This window comes from Neovison vison, chromosome 11 (genome assembly GCF_020171115.1).
Source record: "Neovison vison isolate M4711 chromosome 11, ASM_NN_V1, whole genome shotgun sequence".
NCBI classification, from domain to species: Eukaryota; Metazoa; Chordata; class Mammalia; order Carnivora; family Mustelidae; genus Neogale; species Neogale vison.
Genome location: NC_058101.1, coordinates 76,734,031 through 76,746,967, shown reverse-complemented (window position 1 = coordinate 76,746,967; position 12,937 = coordinate 76,734,031). Strand labels below are relative to the sequence as shown.

Genomic DNA, 12,937 nt, shown 5'->3' with positions numbered 1-12,937 from the left:
ATATGATTGCTGCAGATGCACCCCCCCAACTGGGTTGAACCATCATCTATTAACAGCCTTTCACCACTACTGACCTCCTAAACTAGAAACATCATACTCTCACTTATTCAGAGAAACCACAGGCAATGGTTGACCTCATGGAATCCATCTTCTAAACCCACTGATCAATGTGGAAAGATTGTCAACAGCTCCTTCGCACCTCATTCAACACCAAGGAGAATCATTCAGGAGGCACCTAAGTGGCTCGAGGAGGTGGCTCCAGCAGGCATTAAAATACTGAGGGATGGGCTCAGATGTCTGCACCAGACAATCAGCCTAACTGGGACTTCAACATGGAAGAAGGCTGTGATGCTTTCAAGCATTATCAGGAAGCCATCCGGCGGGGTCTCCAACAAGGTATCAAGAAACCTACCAAAATGTCAAAAACAGCTGATGGACTCAGAATGGGGAAAAAACTCCTGGCAGTCACTATGAGCAGCTTTGTGAGGCTTTCCACATATACACTCCATTTGATCCAGAAGCACCCAAGAACCAATGGACGGTAAACGCAGACTTTGTGGAACAGTCAGCTCCTGATATTCGTCACAAGCTCCAAAAACTTGAAGGTTTGCTGGGATGAACTCACCCAGCTACTAGAAATAGCCAATAAGGTCTATCAAAACCGAGAGACTACGGCAAAACATGAGGCTGAAAAGATGAAACAAAAGGTCACCCTGCTGGCCACAGCTCTTCAACAAAACTCTCAGCTCTGAGGACCATAAGAACAGTTAAGAGAACAGCCTCAACAATGCAGAGCCCTCAAAAAGGACCAATGTGCATACTGCAAGGAATTGAGGCAGTGGAAGAACAAATGCCCAAATCAAAGGCCAAAACCACTCAAATCCTCCACCCAACCTAAAACCCAGGCAGACCGGGATCCAGACTTTATTGGACTAGCCAACATAGACTCGGACTGATGGGAACCAGGCTCATTAATGTTATCCCCAGGAGCTCATGGTTGATGTAAATGTGGGGGGCCAAAAGATCACTTTTATGGTGGACACTGGGGCAGAACACTTGGTAGTAACTACATCAATGGCACTCCTTACAGGACAAACAATAACCACCATGGGTACCACAGGGGATCAAGCCACAGCCAACACTTTTGCCAATCCTGAGCTTGTAAGCTAGGTGGACACATTGTGTCCCATGAATTTCTATATGTTCCAGACTATCCAATCCCTTTACTGAGAAGAGATTTGTTTTCAAAATTAGGAACACAAATCTCCTTCGCATCTTCTGGACAGACCACTAGCAGTCTAAACCCTGCCAAACCTCAACTCCTCTTGTCCCTCAGCACACCCCAAAATGAAGAATGGACACTGTTCAAACAAGAACACCCTGAGACAAACCCCGAGGTCTACCAGACTGAAGTCCCCAATGTATGAGTGAAAGATAACCCTCCTGGACTTCCATTCAGCGAGCTCCAGTCATTATAGAACTAAAGAATGCAACAGCTGCAATAGTAAGGGCAGTACCCGATCTCACGGGAAGCCCAAATAGACAAACATGCCTACCTAGAGTGACTAAAAGAAGCAGGCATTCTAGTCAAATGCCAATCTCCCTGGAACACTCCACTGCTCCCAGTCAAAAAGCCTGGTGGTGACTATCGACCCCTCCAGGACTTGTGTGCCATAAACCGGGTTGCTCAGACTCTACACCCAGTGGTGCCAAACTCCTGTACCCTCTTAAGTCAGATTCGGCCAGACACTGCCTGGTTTACCTGCCTCCAACTAAAGGATGCCTTTTTCTTTATTTGCCTGACCCCTGTAAGTCAACCTCTCTTTGCCTTTGAATGGACTGAAGTCAGGTCAGGATGCCAGATGCAACTCACCTGGACCACACTTCTACAGTGGTTTAAAAACTCACTAACACTATTTAGTGAAGCCCTGGCCTCTGACTTGGCTGACTTCTCCAGGGAACAAACTGGCTGTATGGTATTCCAGGATGTTGACGACCTTCTCGTCACCAGCCCCACTAAGGAAAGCTGCCACCAAACAACACTTGACCACCTACACCACTTATCAAAAATAGGATATTGAAATCCTGGAAAAAGGCTCAATTATGTAGATAAGAAGTCAAATACTTAGGATTCATGATAACTCAAGGAAGACGGGCCCTCAGCACCGACTGAAAGCCTGTTATGACTAACCTCCTGCAGCCCACCACCAAATGAGCTTTGTGTGAGTTCCTGGGAGCTGCAGGATTCTGTTGAATCTGGATACCAGTGTTCTCAGTCGTAGCTAGGCCCCTGTATGATTCACTAACAGGACCAGATAATGAGTCTCTACAATGGGAAGACAGGCAAGAGAAGGCTTTCAAGGAACTCAAGAACTTACTTGGAAGGGCCCCAGCCCTACTTGATACCAGGAAACCCTTCTGCCTATATGTTCATGAAAAAAACAAAATTGCATTAGGACTTCTAACCCAACCAAAAGGCCCTTGGGAAAAGCCCACTGCATATCTGTCAAAGAAATTAGACCCTTTCGCCTCTGGAGGGCCCCCTTGCCTATGGGCCTTGGCAGCTGCCACACTTCTCTTCAAGGAGGCTGACAATCTCACTCTAGGACAACAGCTCACAGTAAAAGTTCCCCACTCAGTGATCACTTTTCTGAACAGTCAGTGTCAGAAATGGATATCAAACACCAGGTTAAATCAATATCAAGGGCTACTTCTAGAAATCCTCACATAAACCTACAGACAGTGCAGGCACTCAACCCGGCCACATACTTCTCAATGGCAGCTGGGGAACCAGAACATAACTGTATGGAAATCAGAACTAAAGTCTATGCCACCTGGCCAGACCTCCAGGAATCGCCTCTGACAAATGCTGACATTACCTTTTACACTAATGGTAACAGCTTCCTAAGCAATGGCCTAAGAAAAGTGGGTTATGCTATTACCATGGCTACAGAAGTCCAAAAAGCCAAAGCACTCCCTGCGGGATGGTCAGCTCAGAGAGCTGAACTCTGGGCCCTAATCTGGGCACTATTACTCTCTAAGGACAAAAAGGTCAACATATATCCTGACTCAAGATATGCCTTCTCCACTCTACATATACATGAGGTAATCTACAAAAAAAAGATGACTCTTCACATCCAATGGGAAAACCATCAAGAACAAAAATGAAATCCTCCAGTTGTTAGAAGTAGTATGGGTGCCCTGGAGCTTAGCCATCATCCACTGTTGGGGACACCAAAAAGGAGATGCTGAGCCAGCTACAGGGAACCGCTTAGCTGGCTAGGCAGCCAGGGAAGCTTCCCAAGATGGACAACCTGTCATTTTAGCACCCGTTACCCCCTCCTTAAATCCCACTTATATAGCAGCTGAAGATGATGGGGCCAAAACCGTGGGAACCTTTCACCATCCCCAAGGATGGTGGATCCTCCTGGATGGGTGCTTATTCTTTCCAGCAAACCTTGCCCCTTATGCCATCACTGAACAACATTCAACTTCATATTTGGGAAAAACAGGGCTTGAAAAACTGCTGGAAAAAATTTCTGCATTGAAAGATTTGCAGCCTTATGCAAGTCGATCACAGATCAATGTGCCACTTGTGCTAGACACAATCCAAAAACCGGACCTTCCCAGTCCTCCGGAGTACAGCACACAGGGACCTCTCCCTTCAAAGACCTGGAAGTGAACTTCACAGATATGACTCCTAACCAAGGTATAAAATGTCTGCTAGTTCTGGTCTAGATGCATATCCAACTGGGACCAAGAGGACCAGAGAAGTCATCAGAGTACTCCTCCAGGAGGTCATGCCTTGGTACAGGATCCTGCTTACCATACACAGTAACAATGGCCCGGCTTTTATTTCTGGAGTTCTAGGGGAGTTAATTTCAGCCCTCAATATCTCCTGGAAACTCCACACAGCCTACCAGCCTCAGAGTTCAGGGAAAGTAGAGTGTATGAACCGTACCCTCAAGGAAACCCTATACAAATTATATGCTGAGACCTCCTTAGGGTGGACAGATCTGCTTCTCTCAGCAGTACTCCACTTGCTGTACCCCTCAGAGAACTGGATTGTCCCCATTTAAAATACTGTATGGCAGGCCACCCCCCACTGTTATCTTCTTTTGGGGGCAACCCTAACATCTTAGGAGACACATACCTCCAGGACCAACTGTTATACCTAGGAAAAATCTTTGCAGAATTACATACCCACATATTGGAGAGGGCCCCTATATCCCTAGGAAGCCCTGTCCATTCCTTCTGCCCCAGAGATGAGGTCTGGGTAAAAGATTGGAAACATGAACTCCTTCACCCAGCCTAGACTGGCTACATACAATAATTCTCATAACTCCCACTGCCTCTAGGTTACCAACATCATGACATGGATCCACCATTCACAAGTGAAAAAGACAAACTCGGACCAAACTACCTGGATCCCTCATCCATCACCATCAAACCCTCTGAAGATAACTCTAAAGAAGGGCCCCTAAATTCTAAAATACATCCTCTCCTTTCTCAACCCAGCTAGAGCCTCATGTTATAGTTACTAAGTTTCTTTTGCCTCTTCCTGTGAGGGACCCCCACTAACTCAACAACATACAACTGAAAATTAACACAGACTTTGGGAGACCAGGACAAAGTCCTTCGTAACCAGACCACTGGCGAGTGTCCCACCTTCCAGATATCCCTATGTCAACTCCTGGCTCCATATAAGGAAAAAATGCTTGAAGGGAGACTACGTAAAGAACAGGGACACCAGATATAATTCTGCCCAGACCAGGAGTTAGAGGAGTGCGGGGAAACCTTTTGTGACCAATGGGGATATGAGATCAGGCAACCTTTGGATCTCTCAGGTTTACATGCCCCAGGCCAACCAAACACTCATAATTACCCCACAGAATTGCAGAGGCTCCTACTGGGACCAGTCACGATGCTGGGGACTGTGTTTGTATGTTTCTGGGAGGGAACCCAGAATGACATTTACTCTCTACAGAGACAGACCCCCTCTGTGGCCTAGGTTCTCTTCTACAAACCCCACTCCCTCAGAGCCAACCATTCAAAACTATACTTGTCAGCTCGTAAATACCTTCTACCACTTATGGCTCAACTTTACCCATTCCCCTACTGATTCTGCTGGGTCTGTCTCCCCTTGGCTTGATCAGCTTTCTTAACTGGCTATTGCCCAGTAATACAAGCCTTATGAGTTTTGGCCCCAACTCAGTCTTGCCGCTTCCAGCTAACAATCAAACCTGCTTTCTTCCCCCTGGCTGCATTAAGGCCCCCACCCTGGTTGCCAGAACTTCACAGTTCTTCTGCCTTACTGCACCCCCTGCCCAGGCATCTTCCTCTCCTGTGAAAACAACCTTCTCTTTATGTGCCACAAGAAAAGTAATGTCTCTTCTGGTTGCATACTTGTGTTTTTGTCTCCATCTGCCTCACTATATTCAGACTTCCAGTTCCCGTCCCGGGTCTCTCTTCACTACCTCTCTTCACTAAGTCGATGAGCAGTAATCTTACCATTCCTCCTGGGGGCTGGAATCTTTGCTGGCGTAGCTTCTGGCACATCAGGACTTGGGACTTCCCTTAACTTTTACTTCAGGCTTTCACAGGAGCTCAACAATAACATGGAACATATCGCAGATTTATTAACATCCCTCCAGACACAACTCTCCAGTCTGGTGGCCATAGCCCTCCAGAATTGGTGAGCCCTAGATCTCCTCACTGCTGGAAAGGGAGGAACCTGTCTCTTCTTACAGAAAGAATGCTGCTACTATATCAACCAGTCTGGGATGATCACTTCCAAGGTTCTCGAGCTCCAGGAATGCATCCAGCATCATCAAGAAGAACTCACATCTTAGGGTTTCAACCCACAATCATGGACATCCTGGTTATTACTCCTAGCTGCCCCTTTATTGTCCTTACTCCTCCTATTTACCCTTGGTCTTTGTCTCCCAACAGCTTCATCTGTTTCATCAGAAACATCATCTCTCAACATATGACAGCCTATATCCTCACCCTCCCTGGATACAGTTCCTTAAGACTAAATAATGATGATCTCTAGGGTACCCGGCTGATCATCAAGAGGAAGGACCTGAGGTGGATAGAGACCACTGAGTCCCAGCCCCTTCCTGTCTGTTGCTCTCCATTGTTCTTGCTGAGGCAGAAGAAAAGACCCAATGGCCATCCTGTTTGGTTAAGAAAAGAAAAACAAGTCCCCTAAGATGATTTAGCCCTCTCCTGAGATGCCTCTGTATAGATTATACTTCCACATAAAGGGGGCCAATGGGCCCTGAGAAACCGCAAAAATGTCCCGTTACCATCCCCATCACCCATAACCATAAAAACTCACCCCTACCCCTGTCGGGTGCTCAGTCTTTGGGAACGATCCCGCTGAGCCTACTGGCGAATATAAAGCTGTATTCTCCCAGATTTCCATGTGCCGCTTGAGTTGCCTCAATTGCTTCAGGTTTTCCTCAACAGCACAGCTGCTATCTGACAGTGACAGAAGAACCAGATCACCTCTTATTTGCCTGGGGTTCTATACTCACACATCTTTCAGGACTACTTCTAACATGTCCAGTGCTTTCTGATTAGGGAAATAATTTTCATGACATCATTTTGTTGGGGAGAAAATGAAAAAGGTAAGATAAAAACATGACCATTACTTCTACAACAGTTTCTCCTAACCATAGTTATATACAAATTAATGGACTCCTGTGGGTTTGGCCAAAAGAAATAAAGGGGGATTCCAGAAAATACATTTTGTTATGTATTGGCCTATCACTCCAATTAGACAAGTTTAGTTGAATGTAGTATTATTTTACATGTTAAGATCTCTGTATTTCAAGAATAGATTGCAAAGGACAAAAACAAATGGAATAAACCTTCATACTCTATGTAGAAACTCAAGATGAGCTCTGATGGAGAATAAAAATAATAAAACTAACAAACAAAAAAAGGCCCGTGCAAGAAAAGAAGAGCTTAAAAAGTCTCCTAATAGAATGTATTAATGAGCTGGCAGAGAAGACAAAAGCAAGATACAAATCCTCAAAATAGACATGGATGTATTAGAAAATAAGATCACTGCAGAAAATAGAATAAACTCAAGTTTACATAAAATATTAAGGGACTTTTCAACAAAGTGCTAGTTAAAGTAAATATAAATTTCCAATCCTAGAGAGTCAATGAAAGAGAAATAGATAGGAAGAAGAAAGCAAAGCAATTCTGGCTTTTGAAAGAATCCAAGAGGTGTTGTATAAAAATGTTGAATGACTAAATATTATGCTGTCTGTTAACTAACTGGAATTTAAATAAAAATTTGAAAAAGAAAATCAAATAAAAGAAAAAGAGAAGCTAGGAGAACAGAATATTTTATTTCAGTTATAATTTTAGGAAGAAAAAATACTACAGCTACAAAGAAATGTTATTTTTGAAAGGTATTCTGAATTATGATTAAAAACAATAGCCTTGCTTCAGTTTCTAGGATCTACTCACACTTTGATTTAGACAGAAAGACTTAAGCTTCTATGGCATCGTATTCTCATGTGACACTTAATATAGGTTTATTTTATTGGTCTCACAGCGACAAAGAGTGGAGATGGAACTATGGGGCAATAACCTGTAGAGAGAGGGCTGTGGTTACCATTGCAATCTAGGACCAGGGCACCAGGGACACTAAATGCACCATAGTGAGGAGGTTACAAGTGCACTTAAAGAATTATCCCCATCAAATGCCAATAGTACTTCTGAAAAGAAACTCGGAGCTGAATGATCCTTTAAAACTTGAACAGATCTAGCATTTGAAGATTTGAAAGTTCTGGGGTATTGTTAGAAAGAAAGAAAAAAATGGAGTGTGATGATTTCAGCAGAAATGCTGAGATAAATATAATTGTCAACAACTTAAGAGCATAAACCTGAAAGGAAATCCTGTTCTGAACAAAGGTAAAACTATGAGTTTACTGTGCATGTGATATTTGATGTCAGTTTGCTAGTATGGTGAGAATTGCATAAACTATACTATTGATCAGAGGAAAATAGAATTGTATGGCCATTAGGAGACATCTCATCCTCCTCAGTACAGATAAGATGAGAAATCTGAGGTTCAGAGAGTTTTTGTGACTTACCCCAAAACACCAATGATAATGTCCAATATTAATATCCTTTATTCTTCCTAATATAATGTTCTTTTTATCTTAGCAATAATACTTTACAGATGTGTGTCATTTAAAAATGATAATTAAGTGAAAACTTTGTTCTAGAAACATGCTGGTGAAGTTAAAGTGGCAAATGAGAGAAACCCTTTTATTTTACCAGCTAATAAAGGGATTATGCAGGGATTAAAGAATGGGTACATGATTCAGATCTTAGATATGTGAATGTCTCCTAAGGGGGTTCTGAATGCAGAAAAGCAATTGAAAATTGCTCTTTTAAAAATTTTGTTACAGATATTTCAGCCCAGACTGGTATTTTAAAGAAGGACTTGTTCAGTTCAAATCTCAGTTCTTCCATACAAGCCCCGCATCTCATATGTATGGAAAAGTTGCAGGCATCCCTGAGTTCATGACTCATTTAGGAGATAAGTGATTATGCAGAAGGCTTACACCATCAGAATTCACATTATTACTGATTGCCATAATAGTAATTCTATTCTGCATTCGGGCAAATATTTAGTTTACATTATAGTGAATACATTGTGGAAACTACTCTGTCTTCTTAAAGAAACAACAGCAGGATGTGTTATTGGTATTTGCAGTAATCTAATTAGTGAATTTACATACTGACTACCTCTTGAACAACTTCCTTCTGCAAAGGTTTTCTGCATACAAAGTGGGTATACATCTTGAAGACAGAATAGAACAGAACAAAACAGCCAGATGCCTTTTCATTTTGTGATTTAAAAGTTTAAAGGCAGTTTCAGGGGGTTCTAAGAACTTTACTTCCTGTTTCTACATGCATCGCATCTGAAGTATATTATTTCAGTTAATGAAGTAGAGTACATTATATATAATTATTAAAGGTCATTTACCTTTCACTACCATTTAAACTGTAAATATTTTGTTGACACCTTAAATTCTACCTTCAAATGTTAACATATGTTACTGGACATATTCATTTTTAAACTACACAGTGTTGAATTTTCTTTTTTTTTAAATTTTTTTTCTTTTTTAATTTAAATATAATGCATTATTTGTTTCAGGGGTACAGGTCTGTGATTCATCAGTCTTACACAATCACAGCACTCACATAGCACATACCCTTCCCAATGTCCATCACCCAGTAACCCCATCCCTTCCTCTCCCTTACCCCCAGCAACCCTGTTTGTTTCCTGAGATTAAGAGTTGAATTTTCTTTCCTAATGACAACATTCCTTTGTTTGGTACAAACTCAAATTACCTAAAATTTGGAGCACTCTTAACTTTCAATTGCCTACCATTAAAGAAATACGATTTTAAATGTGCAATGATTAAGTTATTTTATGTGTTCAATACCAATTTTGTATGTTATTGATATTTAAATGAAAAACAGTCTTGAAGATCTTTTTTAATATTCTTTTTTCAGGCTAGGCGTTAGGTCTGGTACCTCAATGAAAGTGTATGCTTTGCAGCTAAAACAATACACAGATGTTATAGTCAGGGACCACTGGCCTCAAATCCTACTCTGTTACTTAGTATCTGAAGGTTGCAGGCAAGTTATGATATGCGTTCGGGTCTCAGGTTCTACTTCTGTAGAAAAGGAATACCAGTCCCATGGCCAAGCATTGATGAACTGGTTATCCTCATTGTTAGCTTATAGCATCACTGTTGCCAGTTTCAAAGACCTCTTCTGCATTATTCCACAGATGTCAACAATTCTATTTGCCCTAATCTTTTTCCATTTACTTCTTGGTTTGCCCATGTCGGCCTCACCTTGGATCTCAGTGGAGAAGAGAAGGTAGGATTCTCTGCAGGGGATGCTGCTAGATGTATCGGTGGACCTGAGATGCAGAGAGGCAACCTCATGGGCTCTTTGAAGGTTCAGCATGAGATCTTCCCTGTTTTGTTTAGTTTTTGTTTGTTTTTTGGTTTTGGTTTGTTCTAAACTTGAGTGAGTATTTCTTTGATGTTTCCTTGACTTATCATTTGACAGTTGTGTAAGCCCCTACATCCTATTATAACCAATTCATTCTTAAGTTACAGAGAATGACTTATGTTTTCCAAGTAAAATATATTAATATGTAAGTAACATCATAAAATGAGACATAAATACCAAATAATATAAATAAACTGGGTAAACTATGAACATAAGTCATATTTTTATCAAGGTAAAAAAAAAGAAAATCTATCACTTATTATTCAAATAATAGTGATAATGATAAACATTTATTGAACACGTACTAAGTCTTAGAATCTCCTGAGTAGTTTAAACTACCTACCAACTTAATACTTAACAAGTAACCTAGGAAGAAGTTATTCCATTTAATGGAGGAGTAAACTGAAGAGAGGTTAAGCAAGTTGCCTCATGACATACAAGCTATGAGCAGAAGAGTGAAAACTTGAACTAAACAAGTTTGGCTGCAGAACTTAGACTTTTCACCACAATGAATAACAGACTATCTCAATGTCTAGATTTATCTTCATGCTCCATATTTTATACTTTGTGCCCATAATGACCAATGAGGTTGTCATATTAAATATTTCTCCATATTTTATACATTGTGTCTATGACAAGCAATGAGGTTATCATATCAAATATTTCCTCAAATACTTAGCATAGTGTGTCCTCCTGAATAGACATTAAACAAGAGGACATCTATTGAGAATATTACTAAAATTGTTATTTTTAATTTTAAGATTTCTTCTAATAATGACCATAGTATTTCCTCTGTGGGCAGAGACTTTGTTTTGTTCATTTCTCTACTGTAGAACACCAAACACCATGCCAGACATAAGCAGAATTGTTCTGGACCTTCCATTATCATTGTCAAAAATGAAATATTGCTGGTGAATTGTCATTTTTTATCAAGTGTAGGTCATAAAATTAAAAGTTATAATGTTTCATAAAATAGTATTATGAAATAATAATTGTACTGAATTAAGAGAAGAATATTAATAAAAAAGACATTTGCATTGTGGGAGACTTTAATTTGCAGAAGTACAGTTGAAATTTTTTTAAAGTCTGGTACAAAAATATCAGGTTTACAAGAAAAAAATTGACATTCTATAATGTCAGACGGTGATATATTTTTTTTTAAGATTTTATTTATTTGATAGAGAGAGACACAGCGAGAGAGGGCACATAAGCAGGATGAGTGGGAGAGGGAGACATAGGCCTCCTGCTCAGCAAGGAGCCCTATTTGGACCTAGAGCCCTGTACCCTGGAATCATGATCTGAGCTGAAGGCAGCTGCTTAACAACCGAGCCACCCAGGTGTCCCTATATAATATATTTCAAAAAGACATTGCTTAGAGGAGAGATTATATTTATAAAACGAAATTATGTTATTCAAATAATACTTTAAGAATCAAAACATTAGCATTATGATATTTTAAAAGTTTTATATAGAAAGATATTTTAGACATACAAACACACATTATGTTTATCACTTCTACTGTGTTATCACTTACACAATGTTGTAGAAAATGATTTATGAACTATACAGTTTAGGCAATATAACCATAGTAAACAACATTCTCTTATACTCATTAAATTTTAGACTTTATTAATGATAAATAAATACAATTTTGGAAGAAAATTAAATCTTACCTAAAATGGTTATATGTATCTAAAGACAATATATGCCTGAAATTATTTAATAAGTTAGGAACATAAAAGAGAGAGTTAGACCTTCAAAAACTTGCCAAGGTTTTCCTCCTTCACATCAAGATTTTGATTCTTTAACAAATGAACTTAAGATCATCCTCTTTGATTATTTCTGACATTTTATAAGACCAGCTATGCAAAGGTCCTTGGGTTGAGAACATTACATAGGTAGTAGTACATCATTTTTATCTGTATAAAAAATAGCTAAAATGGATCTGGGTTCTACAAACAGCTTTGATAGTATTAATCTGTTTTTTAATAAGGATCTTTTGGTAGTTTTTTGTTTGTTTTGTTTGTTTGTTTTTACTTCTTCCCTTTTATTTAATAAGTTTTCTTATTTGTTTTTCAAGGTTGTAAGGGGAAAATGCAGATCAAGGTCAAATATATAGGCTGTATGTTATATAGTTTATTTAGAAAATCTTCAGGCAGCTTCCACGGCAGCTTGAAACTAAGTATGTGATAAAATAAATTATTTAAAGTTTAACTTCTTTTTAAAGATATTAGAGTGCATATCTCTCAGAGACAGGAAAAATTTATGAAAGGCTATTTCAATGTGAATGTAGCTTATTAATAAGTATATTTTATGTATTTTAAAAAACTAGGCATACTTAAACTGAAAAGAAAAAATACTATACTATTTTACATTGGAGATTACAAACTTCAATTATAGGAGCTGTCAAGAAGAATATATATTTCATTTGCACCCAATATATTTTAAGTTCCACACTCCCCTGCATCTCTGAGATACCAGATTACCTGTGGTTGTTATATCTTATAGCTCACACCTGAGCACTTTAGTCACTATGGTAACCACACTGTGTCTTCCAGTAATGCAAAGTTTATCCATGACCATATAATATTGAACAAGGTTCATAAATAATCCATGTAGAAGTGAATCTTGCCATCACATTACTTTCTGGCTAATCTGGTTTGGGCAAGTGTATAATTACATTTATGAAATTAGTAGATTGCTTGTTCTGTCTTCACTACTGATGTAATATGTAGTGACAGAAACAGAGAAGCCTTATCGACCCACCAGAACTGCAAAATGGAAAGAAAAATAGTGCCTTCCGTTTATAACTAGATTTACTATTGAAGAAGCTAGGTAGTTAGATGGAAAGGCAGCTGACCTAATAAATCTATTG

The 12,937-nt window shown here is 39.7% G+C and overlaps 1 pseudogene; it reads left to right on the top strand.

The window, feature by feature from the left end:
- Positions 1–293: 293 nt before the first annotated feature.
- LOC122890253 overlaps positions 294–12,937 on the top strand; it is a 135,173-nt pseudogene continuing 122,529 nt past the window's right edge.